This window comes from Tamandua tetradactyla, chromosome 20 (genome assembly GCF_023851605.1).
Source record: "Tamandua tetradactyla isolate mTamTet1 chromosome 20, mTamTet1.pri, whole genome shotgun sequence".
Taxonomy (NCBI): Eukaryota; Metazoa; Chordata; class Mammalia; order Pilosa; family Myrmecophagidae; genus Tamandua; species Tamandua tetradactyla.
In genome coordinates, this window is record NC_135346.1 from 29,868,167 (window position 1) to 29,883,975 (window position 15,809).

The window sequence follows — 15,809 nt, forward strand, 5'->3', positions numbered from 1 at the left end:
ACATAGTGAGTTAAACTTCCATGGGACCCCGCAAATGAAGTGGAGAAAATACGGCTGAATGCCAATGAGGTTAGACAGATTGACAACTGACTTAAAGATCACTAACTACTTAATGCTTCTTTGGATACTACTTTGAGCAAGTTCTTCATTTCAGCTCTCATCCCCTTACAGGTCAAAATTTAATAAAATCTTGGATGAGGTCACCAATTCACTCCTTTAAATAATATTGAGTGAGTGCCCACTCTGTGCTAGGCACAGAAACTCTTAAGTGAAAACAGAGACCCTGCCTTCACAGAACCTACAATCCCCTGGGAATGTAGATGTCAATCAAATCATCACATAAAAGGCCGTGCAATAAGGCTGTACAAAGAGGAAGATACTGCTATAAGTACCTGAAAAGGGAGTTTCACCTAGTTGGAAAATCAAGGAAGACTTCCCTACAAAAGTGCTTCTCAATCTCTGAAGTATAACAAGGTACATAGGCAAAGAAGAGAGGGAAAAGAACTCCAAAGATGACCAGCATGTGCAATAGCCCTGAGCCAAGAGGAAAATGACTAGAGCAAGGGATGTAAGGCTAATGAGCGTAGGGTTCGGGGAGCTTAGGGTACAGTGGCAAGGTCAGCACCTGCTAGATATAACCTCCATGAGGGCAGGGAATTTTTATTATTTTGCTCACAAGCTATATCCTCAATGCCTAGAACTGTTCCTAGGACATAGTGGGCATTCATGAATATGTATTGAATGGATACCAAATGCATGAAGCTGATGAAATATGCAGGTGCTATGAGCAATAGAAACTTCTGTAGGGTTTTAGGCAATAGGATGTCCTGAACATATTTCTGTTTTGTAAACATCAGCCTGGCTTCTGTGTGGTAAAAAGACTGGAGGGGCTAAGATGAAAATTTTGCCTCTGAATAAAGGCAGCTCAAACTAAGTCACAGTAGTGCAGATCTAGCAAAGTGAGAAGAATGGAGAGATGTTTAAGGGACTTCTGGACACTAATCAAAGTGATTGATGAGGAAGGACAGAGAGAACATGGGAAAATAGAATCAGAATTCACCACTATCTCAAACATTTTGAAGTAAATGTCAAAGTAAGATAAAAAGCAAATGAAACACACACCTATAAGAATGGCTGCTATTAAACAAACAAGAAACTATAAATGTGGGAGAGGATGTGGAGAAACTGGGACACTTATGCACTGCTGGTGGGAATGTATAATGGTGCAGCCACTATGAAAGACTGTTCGGTGGTTCCTTAGGAAACTAAATACCGAGTTGCCCTATAACCCAGCAATAGCACTACTTGGTATATACCCAGAAGAGCTGAAAGCAATGACACAAACAGACATTTTCACACCGATGTTCATAGCAGCATTATTCACAATCGCCATAAGATGGAAACAAACCACATGCCCATCAATAGATGGGTGGATCAAATGTGGTATATACATATGATGGAATATTACGCAGCAGTAAGACAAAATGACGTCCTGAAGCACATGACAAGATGGATGAGCCTTGAGGACATAATGCTGAGTGAAGTTAGCCAGCCACAAAAGGGTAGATACTGTATGATTCCACTTTTATGACCAGCATAAAGGTATAATCAGAGGCTTGTAATACAGAAGATAGAGGACGTAGAAGTTCATAGAAACTAGAGATGGGCGAACCACTAGCTAATGAGGTTGAATTCCAAAGTAAGGGAAAAGGTAGGAGCGAAGGTGATTCTCTAGTGGATCTAGAAGTAATATTACCATACTGAAGATGAACAAGATTGAAAGGAGTTGTATAGATTTACGTATCCCACTGACTCACACTAGAAATATGAATAAGTTCTCATCAGAATTATTTCAAAGATGTGATTCTTGTATAAAGAGTGTTTAAGTCCAGGGTACAGGGAGAAAACTGCTATTGCATGCTATGAGCTATGTTCAAAAGGAAACCATCAGCACTACCACAGCAGCAGCAGAGGTAAATAATGGAGTGAGGGACAAGGGTTAAGAGGAGGTTTAGATTTCCTCTAAATGAGGGTATGTTTATTGGTTTTCTGTCTCTTGGGAACAACGAAATTATCTAAAATTGAGAATGTTGATGGACTGTGGACTTTGGGCCCTCTACATGATGCCTGATGAATGCAGTGGCTGAAGAATGCACTGACGGAGAAGTAGATTGGTGAGCAGTGGTGAATACTTATGGACAATGGTTGTGCTGCTACAAAAAGGAACAATGTCGTGACGCATACAACGATATGAATGAACATGTGGGACATTTGGTGAGACAAAAAAGCCAGAAACAAAAAACACAACAATGGTGTGGTCACCTTTAGAAAATGCTTAAAGAAAATAGGGGCCTAGATTGTAAGCTTTTAGAGCAGACACATTGAATCTGGAGTGGTGATTATTATTTCTGGATTTTGAGAGGCTGTTTTATATATATAACCTGATATTTAGAGATAAAAACGAAGCCTAACAGGTTGGAGTTAAAGTAATTCAGAATATAGGGGTAAGGAAGACAGTGTCTATATTTTAGAACCACACATACTCTTTGAGACCAATGGAAGAAAGATTTATTTGATCTGAAACTGACATTTTTTTGTAGTGCATAATCTAATTCAACCTATCTGTATAGCTCATTTGAGCAATTGAACCACAAGAAGCACAGAATAAGAAAGAGGTCCTTTAATCCTGTATACATTATTGTAATGCCTGGAAACATCCTAGAGTATATTAAGCAGATACTCAAAAAGTTTTGATAAAGTCTCCTGAGGGAGGGGAGAAAGAATATGGAACTGCTAAACCTTATATCAAGGAATCCCCTGATACTGTGTCAAACTTTAGGGACACCCAAATTAGTAGGCCATGCCGTCGATTATGAGGTTTACTCTTGTGAAGCTTATGTAGGCAACGGAGAAGCTTAGACTACCTATAGGCATGCCTAAGAGTTACTTCTGGAGGACCTCTGTTGTTGCTCAGATGTGGCCCAACTCTGCAAGTGAAATCATTGCCCTCCCCCCTACGTGGCACATGACATCCAGGGGTGAAGGTCTCCCTGGCGACGTGGGAGATGACTCACGGGAATGAATCCAGACCTGGCACCCATGGGATCAACAATTACATCCTGACCAAAAGGGGGAAAAGAAATGTAACTAATAAAGTATCAGTGGCAGAGAGAGCTCAAATAGAGTCAAGAGGCTACTCTGAAGGTTGCTTTTATGCAAGCTTCAGGTAGACCTTGCTACCTATCATAACCTGCCAACCCCCAACCAGGACCATTCCAGCCAATCTTAAAGAACACCAAGGGCAATATATAAGATTCCATAAGGGTTCCAGGCACTAGAGTAACTTTCCAGAAACCTACAACCTCAGGATTGATCTCTGGTCCAGATATGTCCTGAAGCCTAGCCCACCCTCTCCAGAACATCAGATAGTTTCATCTCCCTACCCCATATTAGTGACAGACCCTTCCAATATCAAAAATTTAGAGTGGCCATAGCCCAAACAACCCCAAAGAGAAGTATGGAAAGATCAAAGGTGATGGTGAAATTATATATAGAAGATAGGACTTAACAAATGAATATGAATGCTAAATCATTAAATTGATATCTCTTTTAGTCTCCAGTATTTTAGAGCAGCTAGAAGTAAAACCTAAAATTGTGAAATTGTAACCCATGTCACACAGTCTGAAATATGTTCTACAACTAATTGTGGTGCTATGCCTGGAAATTTATAGCTTTTTTGTATATATATTATTGTTCACAAAAAAAAGAAGAAAAAAGTCAATTGTGATGATAAAAAAGTATTTAAGCCCCCTAGCCTCCTATATTCTGGAGCAGCTAAAAGGAAAAATATGAGAGGATCGTATACAAGGCCATGACAAACTCCGGGATCTGTGCTGTATTCACTTGTTGAAGAGTGCTTTGAAAACTATTGCTTTTTTTGTTTCTTTGCTTTGTATATATATTGTATATATTATACAGTTTAAAAAAGTGAAAAAAAGAAGTAAATAAAATAGGCTGCAGGAAAAGATGGCGGTCTCCATGGAAGTTAATGTTCCTCATAATTTCCCCTTGTTGGAAGAACTTGAAGAAGGACAAAAAGGAGTAGGCGATGGTACTGTTAGCAGGAGTCTGGAAGATGATGAAGATATGACACTTACAAGGTGGACAGGCATGATTATTGGGCCACCAAGGACAAATTACAAAAACAGAATATATAACCTGAAAGTAGAATGTGGACCTAAATACCCAGAGGCTCCTCCATCAGTCAAATTTGTAACAAAAATTAATATGAATAGAATAAACAATTCAAGTGGAATGGTGGATGCACGGAGCATACCAGTGTTAGCAAAATGGCAAAATTCGTATAGCATTAAAGTTACACTTGAAGAACTAAGACGTCTAATGATGTCTAGACAATATGAAGCTTCCACAGCCACCAGGAGAACAAACAATTAATTTTAGTAGATCTCAAACTTGTCTTAAGTCAACAACCTTCTACTCATGTTAATGTCTTAAGTATCACATTGCAGAATACTCACACGTTAAGTGAAAGAATTACAGCTGGTAAACATCACCTGGACATTTTTAAGAATATATTAATATGTTTTCCAGTAACAGGAAGAAAAAATGCAGCACAATTCTTTTTTTCTCTTATCAAGTCACTGTCATTTAAACATAAACCTGGAGTCCTCAAAGTAGAATTCAGGTTTACAAGATGAAAGCATGGCAAGAAGTGTCAGATTGCTGTGGAAGGATATGTGCATCTGAAAACTAATTCCAAGAAGGAAAAACAAAAATGGCATGCTTTATCCACTTGCTTAGTGAAAAAGCTGTAGTTTAAATTGTTTGAAGTAGCAAATACAATGAATGTTGTTGCAAATTGTGTTAATTTTTGGAGCATTGTGGGTGCTGACTATGAGCAGTATCAAAAATATGTTCAGGATTGCTTTGATACCTGTATTTATAATAAAAAAAAAAAAGTTGGGGGTGTTAATGAATTTCTGTTAAAAGCCATTCCCTGTGTGTTATTTATAACAGGCATGGTAAATATTTGTTTACAGTTTTGTTTAACAAGTTATGCATTTAAGTTTAAGTGAAACCAACTGAAAAGAAATATGTGTATGGATATGTGGTTTTGAAATTAAAGTTAGTCTTAAAATGTAAATAAAATGTGGAAAGTATCAAAAAAAGTAAATGGAATATATTCTTCAAAGTACACTCAAAAATACAACGGCATTATGACTGTGTGATTGTGAAAATCTTGTCTCTGAAGCACCTTTTATCTAGGGTATGGATAGATGAGTAAAAAGTATGGATAAAAAACAAATAATAGAGGGAACAAAGGTTGAAATAAATTGAGTAGACTGAAATATTAGTGGTCAATGAGAGGTGGGTATGGGGTATGGTATGTATGATTTTTTCTTTTTTATTTCTTTTACTGGAGAGATGCAAATACATGTTCAAAAAATTATTTTGGTGATGAATACACAACTACATCATGACATTGTGAGTCCTTAATTGTACACCATGTATAAAATGTTTGTATATCAAGAATGTTTGTATGTTTGTTAAAGTTTGACAATAAAAATATTTATAAAAATTATTCTTCGAAAGTGAAGGAAAAATGAAAACTATTTCAAATAAAAGTACTTCAGAGATGAAAAAATACAATTACAAGTACAGGTGAGAGAAATGGCTAAAAGCAACACATAGCAAGAAATGCTTCAAAGTTTTAGACATCCTCATGCTTCAAATGTGAATTTTCAGTAGACCGAAACACTAATGCAGTTTAGACTACATCGAGACTTATTGCATAACAAAACGAGATTGCAAATCTTGCTATATTCTGGGTTGGCTGATGGGACTGTGCATTCCGCTCTAGGTGCCAGATATAAAATTGGATATTTATCAACTGGAACTCACCCTGAAAAGGGCAACTAATAACACAGTAAAGCAAGCCAGTAGATATGGCAAATACTTATGTCAACAGAGTACGTTCCGCAGACGAGAAAAACTGAGGGAATAGATTAGTCATATTTAAATGCTCAAAGACCCTAATGAAAGGTAGGATTGTATTTCTGTGCTCTCCGGGAGCCTAATCCAGGGTGCGGGGTACAGGGACAAAGGTTTCCACTTAGTCACAGGAAAAGTTTTCCAAGTCAAGCCTATCCCAAAATAGAAGCGTGCAGCAAGCCTGGAGCTTCCTTTGAGAGAGACTTAGGGAGATGAAGGGAGAAAGAAGGCAGAGCCAGGTCGTTGCTTCTGCCTGCTTGAAGACGCAAATGATCCTGAAAGCTACATACGAACCTCACCAGCACTTTTAGGAGGACAGCAGCCTGTTTTATATTCTAAGAGCCCTCCAGGGTGGAGGCGGCCTGGCGGTCAGCGCACTGGGGCTCGGGCTTGTACCCAGCACACAGCAGCTCACGCCTAGGGGCCAATACTTTGATTGGGGTTGCATTGAATCCATAGATCAATATGGGGAGAATTGACATCCTGACAGCACTGAGTCTTTTAATCCCACGATATGTCTCTCCATTTACATAGGTCTAGTTTGATTTCTCTCATCAGTGTGTTCTAGGTGTGGGCATATAAATCTTGCATATATATTGTTATACTTATCCCATTTATCTCATAATTTTGGTGGCATTATAATGGTATTGTCTGTGTAGACATTCATGTCATCTGCTAATAAAGAAAAAATTTTTTTCTTCCTTTCCAATCTGTATACCATTTCTGGTTCTTTTCTTATTTTTTCTTATTGAACTGGCTAGGATCTCCAGTACTTTTTTTTTTAGGTGTGTGGGCCAGGGAACAAATCCAGTACAATTTTCTATTTTTCCTATTCAATAGGAGCAGCGTGAGCAGATACCCTTGCCTTGTTCCTGATGTTAAGGGTAAAGCATTCAGTCTTGCAGCCTTGAGCATGATGTTAAGTATATGCTCTCCATAGCTGACCTTTACTAGGTTGAGGAAGCTCTCTATTCCTAGCTTCTTGAAAGATTTAATCAGAAATAAGTGAGATGGCATTCCAGATGAAGGTAAAGCCACTAGTAAAAATACTAGAATAGGAAATTGGGGGCATGTTTAGGGAAGGTTAGTAGAGTAGGAGCATTTGAGTTAAGGGAATTCAGAGGCAGAAATGGAATTAAAACATGCTTCCTGATTTCCAGTTCGTTCATGCATTTATCATTTACTCATCAAACATTTATGACCAACTACTTGGTCCAGGGGCTATGCTATGCTGTGAACATTCATAATAAAAATGCGTATTGAGCACTATCTGCTCCATGAAAAAGGAAGCTTCATTTGTCAATAAAAGATATACTAACCTTACACACAACACACACACACACACACGCCCTGCCCAGATAAGGAAACTGAGAGTGTGAGTGACACACCCCAGCTCACAGCTGACAGGCTATAGCAGAGTGGGGATTTGAACCTGGACAGTGTGACCCCAGGGCCTTTGTCCCTACTGCTCTGCTTTCCTGCCTGACGCTCTGTCAGAGAGATTGAACCAGGAGTGACCTGGTAGCCACCAGAATATGCAGACTAGCAAGCTATGGTGATGGTTTTCTCCAGACTCACCTTTGTAAGGGATGTGGAGCATGACCTTGCCCAGGGTCAGCTGAGGAACCGGCAGCAACTCCCAAGACAGGAGGGGTCTTGTGAACTGGGTGGAGGTCACCAAGCTGTCGTCTCTCACCACCCCATCCTACCTGATCAGTTTATGGCTGGGATAGGATGGCGTGGTGTGGTGTGGTGTGTGTGTGTGTGTGTGTGTGTGTGTGTGTGTGTGTGTGTGTGTGTTTGCAGCTCCATCCAAGCCCAACACTGACATTCCTTCCCACTCTTAGGAAAGGAAATTTCTCCCCAGTTCACCATATATCAGGGAAATTCAGGCTTCTAGACATCCACTCCAGTAGATGGGACAGTCAGCAGGCACCCACCCACCCAGCAAGTCCACCTCAAGTGTCTTTCCTGGAGAAACACTCACACCTGGGCACTGAGGGGCACGTGCAAGGAGGCTGATGACAGAATCACTCAAAATCGTGAGAAACGGAAGGAATTTACACAACTGTCCATATGGGAGGGGTTTAGTAATGCTGGTGTATGTAGTCAGCAGTTTTAAATCAGGTAGTTCTAGAGATAGATCAAGGGAAGATCTCTAAGATGTATTGTTAAGTAAAAATAAAAGAAACTTGCAGTACAAGGCACGCAGTATAGAAGTAATGTATGAAGGTATGTATAAGGGTAAACTATATATACATACGACTTTGAAAGTGTAGAAAAATGATAACAGCAACCTGCTGAAGGCGATTCCCTTATTCATTGCACAAATGTGAGTTGAGTGCCCGCTGTGTGCCTGGTCTGTGCCCAGGGAGGGGGTCCAGCAGCAAACAAAGCAGCCAAACATCCCCGCCCTTATGTTTGGGGAGGGGAGGGGTTGAGGTGGCTGTGAGGGGGGAAGGGGCACTACCCCTTTTTCTTAAGTACTTCTGTGTTATCGTGTAAGTTTTTACAACAATAACTTATTCATGAATGTGTCATTGTAAGTACGTAAATCAACAAAAGAAGAAGACAGAGGAAGAAGCGAAGGAGAAGGAGTACATATGTAAGTGTGGGTGTCAGGGTGCTTGTGGAAAGGAACTCTAGGCCTGGGTTGTCTCCTAGACTTGATATCACAATGAGCCAACACCAATTCCCAGTTCCAAGAACGATATCCACAGGTCTCGGAAATCAGAGGAAGGAATCAGTTATATTATATTTTCTGCAATGAGAATATTCTAGTAACTGAGGATTCCACCCTCCCTGTGGTTTTCGATGTCCCAGACAGCACACCGCCTGCAGCCGGTTGCAGCCCTCAGAGGGGCTCGGCAAGCTGATAGCATGAGCCTGGCTGCACCCACTTCCATGTCATCACCCTGAAGACGTGGGGTTGCAGTTTCCTGGCTGCAAAAACAAATACCATACAGTGGGTTGGCTTGACAACAGGGATTTATTGGCTCATGGCTTCAGAGGCTAGAAGGTCTGCTTCCCTACAGGATCGGTATCTTCTGGCTGGTGGGCAATCTTTTGTGTTGGCACAGGCAGTGCATGTGGCAACGTCTTTCCTTTCTCTTCCAGATTTCGTTGACTTTTAGCTTCTGATCGCTCCTCTCTCCCTCTCTCCCTCCTTCTCTCTCTCTCTCTCTCTCTCTCTCTCTCTCTCTCTCTCTCTCTCTCTCTCTCTCTCTCTCTCTCCCTCTCTCTCCATCATTTATTCTGTTTATAAAGGGCCCCAGTAATACGGATTAAAGCCCAACCTGATTCAGTGGCGCCACACCTTACCTGAGCTAACATCTTGGAGCTATGTCTCTTACCGTGGGACCACACCCACCTGAATGCAGGTCGAGATCAGGAACATGTCCTAACTGGGGCACGGTTCAGTCCACCAGCATGGCCTGCACACTGTCCTCTCCCTGATCGTGCATCTCGCTCTGGCCTGTGCCTTGTTCAGAGTCAGCCTCTCAGAGGGCCCCTCCCTCCCCATTTTCAAAACGTTGTCCCAGTGAATAGCAGAGGGAGCCTCTTCCCTTCCTGGAGCGACATTTTGCTGCAGACACATGAGGAGCAGATGACAGCGAGTAGCACAGATTTCACAGAGGGACACACCCTCCCAGACGGACCCACACCTTGTCCTTGGACTCTTCGTCTGGTCAGCACTGAAAAATCGGCAAAGTATTGGCCATCAGCATAGCAGAAATCTTGCCCCTAATTTGATACATTCTTACTCTCAGTAATAAATTGGATGAGTAAATTTGGAGTCAGAGGCCCTCAGTTCAAATTCTGACAGTCAGTTTCAAGCTATGTTCTCATAGGCACATTTCTCTTCTGCAAGAAAAAAATTACTATTAATAGAGATAGCTAAAGAGCCTACGTCCCAGCACGGCTGTGAGGATTATGAGAGGTGTTTATAAGTGTTTGGTTTCTTTCCTTGTGTGCACAGTGTCGTCTTGTACTGGTTCTCCAGTGTTGGGCTCTGTTCATGCAGCCAGGACTCGTAGGGCTGGAAGAGGCAGAGGCATCCAGGGTGCAGAATGTACCTGGCAGCCAGAACAGCCATAAAATAAAATAAAAGTTCTGACCTGAAAGGCCATTCAGAAATTCACCCAAGTAAAACCAGATCCGCTTGTCCTCAGAGATAATCAAAAGATTCCTTTCAGTTGCCCGGGACCAAGGACAAACCGGCTGCACTGCTCCCCTCCTTCTCCTCAACTGGCTGGCACTTCCAAGTGACTTCACTTTTGAAAGTATTTACTTAGGAACCAAAAAATGAAGTTACAGGCTCAATTATTTTTAATCATTATGCTATTTGGCTTCAAGTCTAATGAATGTACTTTAATAACAGGGAGCATCTAGGTTCCTCTGTCTCTTTCTTTCTTAGAAATAGATTTCAGAGGGCAATCTTGAGCAAATTGAGTATTTCCCCCTTCAGTGTCTTCCCCTCTTCCGTGTGGCTTTGTGTGCCCACAGCATTTGGGTCTTGCTCTTTTAAAGACTGCAGCCAAGTTCGGCTGTGGCAGCGCGTCCAGGACTGTACCCTGGCCCCTTCCTGCTTTCTCTCCTGCACTTCTCTTAGGCAGCCCCAGTTCACATCTGCTCTGGAGAGGCCCCGATCACACTCTGAGAAACGCGACACGGACCAGCGGCCCTGATGCCCGGCTGCACCTCTGACTCACTTGGACAGAGGTATCACCATCCATCAGATTCCCTGCCGTTGCCCCTCCTGATGAACTGGAGTCTTTGGAGGCCAGTCCCTGGAAATTTTATTATGTACTTCCTAGGTGATTCCGATTATCCTGTTTATGCTAAAATTTTGCAAAAACTACATCCGTGGCTTCTTTCACAGGGGTGAGGGGGCAGCGTGTGGAAGGAATCCAGGGGACTGAATGCCAGGCCTCCTGTCATAACGACACCGGTTAGTTAGCGCCTTGGCCAGCTGGGGGCAGCACGCGCAGGGCATCGGAGCCCAGAGAAAATCTGACCGTCCACAGGTACGGAGCAGCGCTCACAAGGAGCCCATAATTGTACAGGAGGAGCATGTCGGAGGCACGATACAGCGGGACTCCTGGGTGCGGTTCTGGGCACGCTGCTGCAGAGGAACTTGGCTGCAGTCTTTAAAAGAGCAAGACCCAAATGCTATGGGCACTGAAAGCCACAAGGAAGAGGGGGGAAAATGAAGGGGAAAATACTCGATTTGCTCAAGATCACTCTCTGAAATCTTTTAATAATTCCCTGCTCCTGAAGCCTCTCCAGTGACTGTTTCACAGATACTATACCTGTGAGGTAAGGAGCGTGATGTCTGAGAGAAGTCAGGTGATTTCTCCAAGGTCTTACTGTTAATGTTTGGTAGAGATGGATTTTCGCACATGTACAGGAGGACAGGGGTTTCACATAGGATAGCTTCCACCGCTTACAGCTTACAAGAAGTCATGAACCCCAAAATACGCACACATCCACCACACAGCATGGTCTTCACTCCCAAATCTCACCTCCACCTTCAGCAATATCTGCCTAATAACAAATTCAAAGATACTGTTCACCTACCCAGAACCACACTTACAATGGAGGTTAAGGAAACAAGAGAACAAGCTTAGAAATCGTGTGCTTTGCTGACAAGTTTCCAACAAGGCATGCACAGTCAGCAGAAGTGAGAGTAAGAGAATCATTTAACTATCCTAGACTAGTGCTTGTCAATTCTTGAAGTGCACTGGAATACCAGAGACTACTACTTCTCAAACCTTAAAATGCAAACAACCACCTGTGAATCTAATTAAAATGCAAGTTCCGATTCAGTAGGACTGAGGTAGGGCATGAGTTTCCTCATTTTCTAATCAGCTCGCAGAAGATACAGATGGCTGCTGGTCCATGGACCACACTTTGAGTAGGAAAACCTATTTCACCCACTGCCACCGCACTCTGTGGATGGAGGCCCTGAGCTAGCATGAGGTGGAACCAATAGAGCTGCTGACCCCTTTAGTTCCTTGCCTTTCACTGCCTGAGTGTCTCTCTCCACTGAGAATAACTCTAGTATTTAAAAATCACGTAAGATTCATACATGGCCCCTTATCGTTACATAGCTGAAGAGAAAAGTGGGGTGTCGGGCTTCTAAGTTACTTCAAGAATTATTTTAACTAACTGATATTTTATCACTTCTCGGCCTGTTGGCTTAAATCAAGTGTAGTAACTAATGATAATGATATTTTGAGGTCCTAACCTCCAGTATGACTTGAATCCCATGTATTTAACAATATCATTGGCTTGGAGCAGAGGCAGGGTCCTTTGTGTGTGTGTGTGTTTTGCTTTAATTTTTTTTTTCAGTCTAGTCCAGCGGTTCTCAACCAGGGGCAATTTTGCCTCCTGCGGCACATTTGGCAATATCTGGAGACATTTTTGGTTGTCACAACTGGAGGTGGGGTGGGGGGTAGGGGTGTTACTAGCTTCTAGTGGGTAGAGACCAACCTCCTACAAGAAAGAATTATCCAGGCCAAAATGTCAATGGTGCCACTATTGAGAAATCCTGCTCTATTCTATCCATTCATATTGATCCATATCTTTGGCAACTTACTAGATGATTATTTGAATATTTCTACAGCTCAGGGGTAAGAAAAGATTATAGGCAACCACTCAAAATGAAAACCTATTCATAGATGTTTCCACTAGCAGGAGAGTTTGGCGGCTAAGTCCAGTGATTAGGTTTGAATGACAGTCTGCCACCAACAAGCAGGATGAAATGACACAGGGTACTCAAAATTTCTCAACCTTAATTTTCTCAAATATAAAATGACTACAAGCACCATGAGGGCAGGAATTTTCTGTATCTTGAGCAACAAAGTGTATATATCCTCCTGGCAGATAGTAGTTTGTATATATATATCAAAAGCTGAATGGTACTGACTTACTTATAAAATAATTATTTTTTAACCTGATTTTCTATGTTACTTTTGAAATCTGGATTACAGCCTTGAATGTTAGGGATTATTACTTTTGACTGCACCTTATCCTGGCACCTTATTCTTGTGCTCCAGGAACAGTGTGCGGTAGTGGGAAGGAACTGCCCCCTCCAGCATCACACAGCCTGGTCAAATCTTGGCTCTACTATTATGTGAATTTAAACATGTGATACAACCTCTCCAAGCCCCAGTTTCTTCATTTGAATTATGGGGATAAAAACAATTCCTGGTTTTCAGAACTAACTTATCAATTTCTATAAGGACATCAGCTGGGATTTTGATAGACATTTCATTAAATCTGTAGGTGCATTTGGGTTGTATTGCCATTTTTTAAATGTTGTCTTTTGAATGTGGGATATTTTTCTATTATTTAGATATTCTTAACTGCTTTCACCAATGTCTTGTAGTGTTCAGTGTCTGTGTTTTACTTCCTTTGATACATTTACTCATAAGTTATTTTAATATTTTTATTCTCTTGCAAATGCAATTATTTTCTTGATTTTGTGATATGCACAATATGAATGATTTATGTATAATGATGCTCTAGTCTGCAATAATATTTAACTTTTTCAATTAATTTGATAGTTTCTATGAAAGTAAGTAGAGTTTTGAAAGACAAGATCCCATCATCTTTCTCCAGCCTTTACCATCCTCCATAGTTCCAGCTAAGTGGTTTCTTTCCTTTCATCAGTTGTTTAAGAGGGACACGTTTCCAGGATATTTTTACATCACATGTTGATGATATCAGGTCCACAAAAAAGTATACAACTTTACTAAAAGAAATCAAAGTACACAAGTAAAGAGAAGGACAGTCCATGCTCGTGGGTCGTGCTGGTCTGAGGCTGGTATGTATCCCAGAAAAGCCACTTTCCTTTAATCCAATCCTGTGGGGGCAGATCTAATGATTGGTGGGACCGCTTGATGAGGTTGTTTCCATGGAGATGTGACCCCATCCATTCAAGGTGGTTCTTAATCTACTTACTGGAGTTCTTTAAGAAGGAGACATTTTGGAGAAAGCACGGACACTTAGAGACAGAAAACGTGCCCTTAGTTTAGCCCCAGCAGATGCTAAACTAAGAGTTAAAATCCAGAGTTTGCCCCAAAGAAGCTAAGAGAGCACGATGAATCACAAGTTAAAAGCAACTAACTGGGAGCAAGGGCCAGCCTCGTGCCTTCCCAGCTGAGAGACGTGTCCCAGACGCTGACAGCATTTCTTCAGGTTTGTCTTGTTGATGCCTTAATTCAGACATTTTCACAGCCTTAGAACTCTATTATGACCTACTAAATCCCCTTTTAAAGAAAAAAATCACACACACAAGGAAAAAAACAATTCTTACCGCACAGGATTCTTGGAAGAATTACAATTAAATGAGAGTATTGATACATCCGTAATTATTTATAATTGATAACTAATGATGAGAATAAAGGAATGTATTCTGTGAAAATAAGTAAGTGAATAAGCAGAGCAAAACCAGAAAATTTAAATGAGATAATGTATGCAAAGCCCTGAGCGCAGTGCCTGGCACACAGCAAGCTCTCCATAAAAGGAGGCTTTATTAGGTTCTTGGCCTCCAGCCCCCAAATCGAGGGCACCTGGTCAGTTACTGTTCAAAAAAGAGGTAGAAACACAGGACTGAAATCAGAACCTGCCCCCCGAGACCATGCTGTCCTGGCGCTGGCCTACGTCAGGAGCTCCCCTTTCCACTCTCAGCTCCACAAGCCTGAATGAGGTATTCTGGAATAAAATTCTGTACTCATCTGCATGCCCACTTTAAATTAGTCGTATGCAAAGTATGGCTCCAACGATTAGATACGCAGCCGTTTTATTCTGCTGTAAGGCCAAAGAACACTAATAAAGGTGCCAAAGCTGAAAATTGTTTGGAGAGCAAAGAGGCAGGTGAGGAGCGAAAACTGCAGCCTTTGATTCAGTAATGAATTTTGCATAAAGGGCTCGACGTTACAGTGCACCAGAAACCATATTGCCACACACTCCGCATTTCATTTTTTATGAGAAAGAGGGAAGTGGAAAAAAATCAAACTGATATTACGGGGTTATTCAAGAAAGTGAGTTCAAGAATATATCTTAATTTGAGCATGTGGACTCAAACCATTTATATTTAATAGCATAGTAACAGCATGAAGTTGAAAAAAGCCTCTAGTGCAATCCCTTCTTCTTCCAGATGAGCAAAGTAAAGCATCTGGGTATTAAATATAAACAGCACGCCATCAGCCTTGGAGTGGCTGACCTGGGAAGAGGAGCCAGGTGGTTGTCCCTCTGTCTAATCCAGCCTGACTCGGGGATAAACACCCCCAACTGTAAAGGCTAGAAGGAGGCAAGGAGGTCATCTAGTCCACTCTTCTCACTGGATTCATGAAGTTTACTCATCCATTCAAGTAATATTTGCTGTGCACGTATTATACACCAGACATCATTTGTTATTCTTGGTACCTGAGCTGCAGAGGGCAGGACTGGTACCCACTCCCATTGCACTTACATTCAAATGGATGACACAATCAATAAACAAGTGCACAAAGAGATTGTACAGTATAACTTCAGGTGGTGATATGAGATCTGAGAGGGACAGAAAGGGAAAGGGCAGCTTGAGGTTGGGTGGTCGTAGAAGCTTCTCTGAGGAGGAAACATTCACTGGAAACAAGGCTTGAATGATGAGGAGTCAGTCGTGTGAAGTTTAAATAAAAGGGGACTCAGGGCAGAGGTACCAACAACTACAAAAGCCCTAGGCAAGCATGGTATGCAGAATGAATAGAAAGGAAGTCTGTATGTCTGGAGTAGAATCAACAATGTGGAGA

The 15,809-nt window shown here is 41.7% G+C and overlaps 1 pseudogene; it reads left to right on the plus strand.

The window, feature by feature from the left end:
• Nucleotides 1-4,026: 4,026 nt before the first annotated feature.
• On the plus strand, nt 4,027-10,700 carry LOC143664308 (ubiquitin-conjugating enzyme E2 variant 2 pseudogene; annotated as a pseudogene).
• The last annotated feature ends 5,109 nt before the right edge of the window (nt 10,701-15,809 follow it).